The sequence below is a fragment of the Theobroma cacao genome, chromosome 6, assembly GCF_000208745.1.
Source record: "Theobroma cacao cultivar B97-61/B2 chromosome 6, Criollo_cocoa_genome_V2, whole genome shotgun sequence".
Taxonomy (NCBI): Eukaryota; Viridiplantae; Streptophyta; class Magnoliopsida; order Malvales; family Malvaceae; genus Theobroma; species Theobroma cacao.
Genome location: NC_030855.1, coordinates 18,866,782 through 18,875,181, shown reverse-complemented (window position 1 = coordinate 18,875,181; position 8,400 = coordinate 18,866,782).

Sequence of the window (8,400 nt, the reverse complement as noted above, 5' to 3'; positions counted from 1 at the left end):
CATTTAGCAAAAGCTTGTTCCCAAGGCACTTGTTTTAAGATAAAGTTGTATAAAATCATTCAAATGCTTTGTACAAAACAGTCACATTCCCAAAATGATTTTGAAATGCAGTTCACTCACCTGACAAAACTAGCACCAACAAGGTCCTAATCCAAGTAGTCCCGAAATACCATTAAAACCTGGATGAGCTTGGAGGCATGAAGATCAACCAAAAACCTTTTAACCTTGAAAATGAAGATTTGAAGCCAAAAATCCAATTGTTGTTGAAAGTGAAGTAGAAATAGAAAATATAAGAACAAAGAGAGATTTTTCTTTCTCTCTCTCCTAGGGTTTAGATGTGTTGGAAATTGGGGTTAGAAGCTGCAAATTCAGTGCCCAAGAAGTTAGGAGAAGGAAGGATTAGGAAAAAAAAAGAAATCAAAAGAAAATAAGGAAAAATCACATGAAAATTTTGATTTTCATGGAGGTGGAATGAAAAATGGCATTGGATGGGTGAGGAAAAAGAAAAAGTTACTGGAAGCTTGAAGAATCTGCTGGAAACTTGAAGAAGTTGCTAGAAACTTGGATATTTATGCCTTATATTTATCCATTTTCTCACGTAATTACCAAAATACCCTTAACAAGGTCATTTTGTCTTCTTCCTATCCTTTGTCCAATCTTTTTACTCTTTTGTCAATGAGACAAAATCCATAATAGTCTAGAAATACTCGGGTTCATGAACAGGTAAAAATTTAGACTCGAGATGTAAAATGACCATTTTGCCCCTACCATGAAAATTATCATTATTTTTAATTTCCTCATTTATTTACCATCATAAACATCATTAATTCATTCCTTAGGCCTATTTAGACCTTAATAGCATAAAAAAACCCACTCGTAGGAGCCTACCAAGAGAAATTACGAAATTACCCCTAGTTCGCATTATCGGGTCTACTTCTAGTTACGTGTTTATAGAGGTCGAGATTTCACAGGTTCACTTCTGAATTACCCTTTTAACTCAATAATCAACCTTAATTGGTATCCGTAAACTTTATTAGCCACCGTATCAAAATACAAGGTACTACAGTTTGATTGTCATCTGGCTGTGGTTCAACTGCTGTAGTAACACTGTTTTGCAGTTGCCCCTTTCTTCACATAAGGCTTCCCTTTAGTGAATTTAAAATCCTCTGGAAAACGAATTATCCTATAACACTTCTCTTTCACATGTCCTTTCTTCCCACAATGAGTACAAGTAAAATCCTTCCTTGGTTTTTTCTTTACATTAGTAGCAACTAACATTGCTAAAGACTCAAGGAAAGGTTGGGATTGCAGGAACATATTTTTCTGTGATTCTTCTCTCAGTACCATGCTATAAACCTTGTCCAATGTTGGTATTGGGTCCATTAGAATGATTTGAGACCTAATGGCTGAGAATGATTCATTCAAACCATTGAGGAACCTAACTACCATGTCTTTTTGGTATTGATCAGAGAATTTCTTGAAGCAACTGGCATTGCATTTTCCACATTCACAATGTGGCAAGGGCCTATAGTTTCTTAGTTATTCCCATATGCATTTTAGCTCTATAAAATAGGCATATACTATTTTGACTCTTTGAGTTACACTTCCATGTGTGTATTGAAGGTTACAAACACAAGTATTATCAAGTTGAGCATAGTTCAGTTTCAAGGTATTCCAAATTTCAGCAACAGATTCCATAAAGAAGATGGTAAAGGCTATTGGTTAGGAGATAGAATTTAATAACCAGGATACTATGAGGTTATTGCATCTGTTCCAGATAGGATGTAGATCATCAGTGATTGAAGGCTTGGGAATGGAGCCATTTATGAATCCAACCTTGTTTCTGATTGACAAGGCCAGTAAAAAAGATCGACTCCAAGCAACATAGTTGTTTGTGGTGAGTTTAGGGTTTACAACCACTGAACCAAGGTGGTTAGTATGATGAAGGTAATATGGTGATTGGGGATCATTAGCTTGTGAGATCTGTGATGTGAGTTGTGGATTAGGTGCAGTGTTTCTAGTGGTTGATTCACTTAATTCATACATTTTCTCAGCTAATAGGCAAGTAAATGAAAGCTAAGAATGAAGGATGAAAAGATAACCAGTATACTCACTGATCTATAAAACCATCACTCAAAAAAATAAAAATTTTGCTGTCAAAGCCTTATTCGTCTAGTCCTTAGTCGTACTGCTTTGATACCATGACAGAATATGAAAAAATAGGAATAAAAAAAGGCTAAGGTGGTTGAAAGAATTCTGATCTATTTCAGAATAAAATTACCCACAAAAGATAGTTTGTACCTTGTCTTATATACATAGGGCAATGAGCAATTAACAAAAAGTAGAAAACTAATTATCCTAATTTATACAATTAACTAACTACACTAACTGAATTTTAAACTCTACATAAATGAAACGGTGTGTTTTATGTGTGTAGATTCAAGAGAGAACTTTTAATGAACAAAACGTTGCGTACAGGTAATGCTCTCTTATGTTGTGTATGGTTCTGTCCAGCTCTGTTGCTTCTCGACTTGAACTTCTTTCTTCTGTTCTTTTCTGCAGCACTCTCACTCGAGTCTTGAAGAATTCTAGACTTATTCTTGGATCCTGTTTGTCAGTCGTGTTTCAAAAAAATTGAAAGAGTACCATTGCTAGGTAATTTCGGTGTTGTAGCTACATTAATACCATTGTTAGGTAATTTCGGTGCTGTAGCTACATTAATAGGTAGTTTTTCTCCTAATTTGAAAGGATTAGATCCCAAAAGAAAAGAAAGATGTAAATTCATCCATATTTTTCTCTCATCGTATTTCTTTCTTACCAAACAAAGAATAAAAAAACACTAATGTCTTTCTCTTCTTGCTTTTTTAATTTTTTTCCCTCTTTTGTTGGACATATAATGATACCTCATAAGGTTTTTATCCTACATTGTCTTTAGGTATAAAAGATGTTAATACTTTATATAAGCAAGCTCATTATAGGTTTGTTGAAAGCTAGAAAAGAAAGTGGTTTTGTATGCATACGAAATCAAGTCAAGCCTTGTTTAGATTCTTTTTTCCTTCAATTTTTTAATTGTGTATTACCCTCAGACTTATTTGAGTAGTTTATCAACTTTAGTTGAGCCGCTTTAATTTTCAACAATGCTTTTGCTCTAAATTTTATATCGAAAAGTAACCTCAAGAATAGTGTATCACACCGCAAACTTGTTTGAGTAGTTTATTAGCTTCAATTTTCGACAACACTTTTTCTTTTAATTTTCTAACTATTCATAAAGAGTTTTCTCTTAATTTTTTGGCAGTAATTATCTTTGAAAATAGTGTATTACACCTCAAACTTGTTTGAATAGTTTATCATCTTTAATTTTTGACAATATTTTTTTCTTTAATTTTCTAACTAATTTTCTAATAGCGTATCACCCCTTAGATTTGTTGGAGTAATTTATCAACTTCCGTTGAGCCGTAGTTTATCAACTTCAATTTTTGACAACATTTTTTCTTTTAATTTTCTAACTATTCAGGAAGAGTTTTCTCTTAATTTGTTGGCAAAAATTATCTTTAAAAATAGTATATCACACTCCAAACTTGTTTGAGTAGTTTATCAACTTCAATTTTTGACAAATTTTTTTTTTAATTTTTTAACTAATTTTCTAACAGCATATCACACCTCAGATTTGCTTTAGTAGTTTATCAACTTCAGTTGAGCCGCTTCAATTTTTTATAGTACTTTTTCTCTTAATTTTCTAGTGAAAAGTATCCTTAAAAACAGTGTATCACGCTTCAAATTTGTTTGCATAGGTTATTAGCTTCAATTTTCAAAAGCACTTTTTCCTTTAATTTTCTAATTATTCAAAAAGAGTTTTCTCTTAATTTTTTGACGGAAATTATCCTTAAGAATAATGTATCATACCTCATACTTGTTTGAATAGTTTATCAGCTTCAATTTTCAGCAACACTTTTTCCTTTAATTTTGTAGCTATTCAGGAAGAGTTTGTTGAGTTGTTTTAATTTTTTATAACACTTTTTCTCTTAATTTTCTGGTAGATATTATCATTAAAAATAGTGTAACACGTCCTAGATTTGTTTGAGTAGTTTATCACTCTTCAAACTTATTTGAGTAGTTTATCAACTTTAATTTTTTATAATTATTTTTTTCTTAACTTTCTGACAAAATATCCTCAATATATCACGTCTCAAACTTATTTGAGTAGTTTATCAGCTTCAATTTTCGACAATACTTTTTTCTTTTAATTTTCTATTACCTATATCTATGATAGTTCGTGCAAACTATTCAGAAAGAGTCTGTTAAATCTTATTAAATAATTGCATTAATCTTTTTGTAACAAATTTCATACTCCAAAGAAACAAAAATTATCTTTAAACACAATATATGATGTCTCAAATTTATGAGTAATGTATGAACTTCAATTTTCGACAATATTTTTTCTCTTATCAAACATAATATTAAAGAAGTAGAGACGTCGTGATTCTGCAGGGATGCTAAAAACCTTCTATAATAAGGCAGGGTGTGTGAATGCGAGCAATCGCTGTCAACTAATAATCTTTTGGTCCAGAGTCCATTTCCATTTTTTCAATGGGAACACTAGGCATTACAAGACATGTCCTTAGGGAGATTGAAATTGGAAGGTATGTATTAATGCATCTGGGTACTGTTGGCTTGCCTTCTAAGATACATCGTTTAGAAAACGATCGATCCTCTCTGCTTTTAAGCCTCTAGCTACGGTTTTGCCAAGAACTTGGCAAGTACCATCAATTATTCAATGCTAACCAACACCAACAGAAAATTTAAAAACATACAAAAAAATAAATAAATAAATTGCCCCAAATGACAGTGGCATATGCACGAGTCCGAACAAGTAGCCAAAATGAAAAATAAATGCATAAGAATGAAAACTGAACTTAAGAAATTCGTGTTGCAGCTTGCCTTTGGAGTTTTGAAGGGTTAAGGAGGGTTGGTGAAAGGTATACAGCTTGGCTCATTGCAGATGTAGTCAAAAAGTAAGAGACATGTTTGAAATGAACTCTTTACAATTTTTTTTGGCCTTTTCAAGTTAAAATTGACTTGTATACAATGTTATCAATCTTATATCAATAAAAGATGAAGTGGATTTTGAATATATAAATAAACACTTTTCTCTATATCCAAGTTTTCATTAATTGTGGGCCTTATAAGAGATTTTAGTTCAAAGTAGATTCAAACCAATGTAGAAGTCCCTTTTCTTTTTGTAAGTAAAGAATTAGTATAACAAGAGTTCATTTACTTAAAAAAAAAAAGTTTACAAAATTTAATTAATTAAAGTCAGATTTCTCATCAAATTATTCGACATTTGGCTATTATATACTATCTCGGTTTTGTTATGTTCTTTTTTTTGGAAAATAAATTCAATTATTATTATTATATTATACAGAATTAAAATTTTAAAAACATATTTTGAAAAGTTTGAACTTTAAAATTTTCAAATCTTCTCTTTTAATATTTTAAAAAATAATGATTAAAATTGATTTCATTTGATAAAAAAATCAATAAGAAAACAAATAAATTGGGACAAAAAAAGTTTACATAACGCATTGTCAACCTTTTGTTATGTTATTTGTTTGTACAAGTGAAAAAGTCATCTATCAATCAAGAAAAACCTTTTTATATTGCACACACCATGTATATATCTGTTGTTAGATGTAAAATTAATTGAAACTCACCATCTATGTAAACCTCATAATTATTTACGAGTAATACTATTTGATACCCTACATTTTTGCCCTTCTTGATGTATTTTCCATTGTTTAACTCTATAATTATTCATTGGAATTAAGATTCTATTTTCTAATATAGCTAAATTTATATTTTATTAAGAACAGTTTGCTTTAATAATGAAAAAGATAGATAAAAAAGAGTTAATATTTAATTTAATAAAAAATATCAATTAAAAAAATTAATTTAATAAGAATTTCAATATTAATAAAGAAAACAAGAAATTCACTAATTGAAAAAAGGTGAGTTATTCTATTTTCCACATAACCACCTGGTCTTTCCCAAACGACCATCGTTCCATTATGCAAGGCTTGGGCTAGCAAAAGATGAGTTATCACTCGCACCCCTTCCCTCCTGTAGGTCGTAAATGGGCCTTTGTTTGGGCTTTACATGTCAGCTCTACCTTATCCGGGCTGTGTCTCATTTCATTACCTTTGGGTCGCCCGCTACTAGTGTCCGGGCTCACATCCATTCCCGACATCCTCATGGGCCTACTGTCCGTTTTACAGGAAGTCTAGTTCAAGATTGACCTCTCTTTCAAAGCCCAGCTTAATCTCACGCACCCCATTCCCATTGTTGTAATTTTCAACGGTATACTTCTCACGCTACGTTGTTTTGTCTCATCACCGAACAGCTTAGAACCACCCTTTACTCAAGAGCTATCCCTTTGTGTTTCCAGCAGAGCCGGCCCTTGGGTGAACTCACCTAAGCAAGGGTTTTAGACCTCCAATTTGAGGAGCTCCAAATTTAAGAAAATTTTATAATTTTATAATAATTATAATATAATTAATTATATTAAAAATATATATAAATAAAAAATACTTAATAAAATTATTTATTTTTTATTTTTTAATTATATTCTTAATAAATCTCAATTTTTTTATTATTTTTTTGTTTTTAAAATGCTATTAATTATCAATTATATTCTCTTATTTTCAATCAACTAATTGTCATATGTATTTAATCTCTAACAGTTATTTTTTTCACTTATTTTTTTATTTCATATCAACTCATTTGATGATTTTTAACAGTCATTTTTTTTATATATAAAATTAATTATTTTTTTTCAATGTATAATATCTACTTTTAAATTCTTCTTTTCTCATTTATTCTTTCTGCTTTTAACTTCAATTTTCTCTAAAAAATATACAAGAAGTCTGTTCTTTTATTGTCTTTATAAAGTCGTGAGCCTCATTTGCGGTTTGAAATAAATATTCAACAATTAGGTAATATTGTTCTAATATTTACAGATTTTTTTATTTTAATTTAAAATTTATATTATATTAAAAGAACTTGATTATAAAAATTTAATTAACAATTTTACATTTCAAATAGTTATAAGAATAAAATTTTAATAATTTTTTTTAATTTTAATAAAAAAAATTTATTTGAATATTTCGTTTTAAGTTTTTAAATTTAGGCTGCCTCTGGTTTCCTGTCTGTTTGACTAACCAGTCGTGTCCAGTTCTCTATCTCCGGTCGGAAGGATGTCCTAGTAGCCTAACCACCACTTAACCGTATAGTCACTTAACGATTCTGTTGTGTCGTTCTCATTCCTCTTATCTCCATTATAGACCACCGTATTATTTAAGTTCCCCACCTCATCATCCACTATGATGTCGTCGAGCCTGATTGTGCTACCGTTGGGCTTCAAATTGGTCATGGTCGATATCTCCCCACTTGGTGACTTCCACTTGCAGCCTAGTGTAGTCGAACCTTTCCAGGTTCTTTATGACTTCATCCTCCTTAATGAATCTCCCTCACCTACTCACAACCAGTCTAAGAAACTCTTTCCCCCCAAGCATGCGGCGGGATGTTCATCACACGTATCCTGATTCTTGATGTCGGTCTAGCATATACCGAATAGTACGGTATCACCGATTCGAACCACAACAAGAATATTTTCGTGTATGTCTCTAATAGGACGTTCATCTCGTCGTCCTCCCCAAATGTCAGTAGCACCTTTAAACCTCCCATCGGTTGAATTAGCACAGAGGCACCCTCGTAAAATGACACCGATTGAACTATCTTACAGTAGAATGGACCTCTGATGCATCCAATAGCACTCCTGCTTAGCCATTCTATCTCATTGACAAGGTATTCGATCTCCCAGACCTTATCATCACCCCCATTTCTGGTTTTTGCCTCCTCCTTCTCCTTCTTGTTCTTTACCATGTCATCTTCCGTCTCCCTTGATATACTCTCCTCCATCGGCTCCTTCTTCCTACCCTGTATCAGAGCTTCTCTGTATGTTCTCTTATTATCTTTGGGTACACAAACACCCCTCATGATTGGGACGTCCCTATATGTTTCCTTCCTTTTGACTCCACATTCTTTGCAGCCAAAAGACGCCTTCTTAACCCCCCATCAATCATTCATTCCCTTGGAGAACTGCCCTTCTTAATTCTTCCTCATCTCGGAATCTAACGAAGGCAAAGAACGATTGTCTCCTCCTCTGTTCTGCATTTATGTTGGCGATGTAAAGGTCCATCCCTCCCATAGTTTTCAAAAACTTCCTTCAAAGACGCCCTCGTTATTCTCGGGCTGATGTTGTCCACATCCACAGTAAGCAGGTTCCTTCCTATATATCATCTTGTCTTCCCCTCCTATGTTCGCTGTCCCTCGTTGACTCCAACC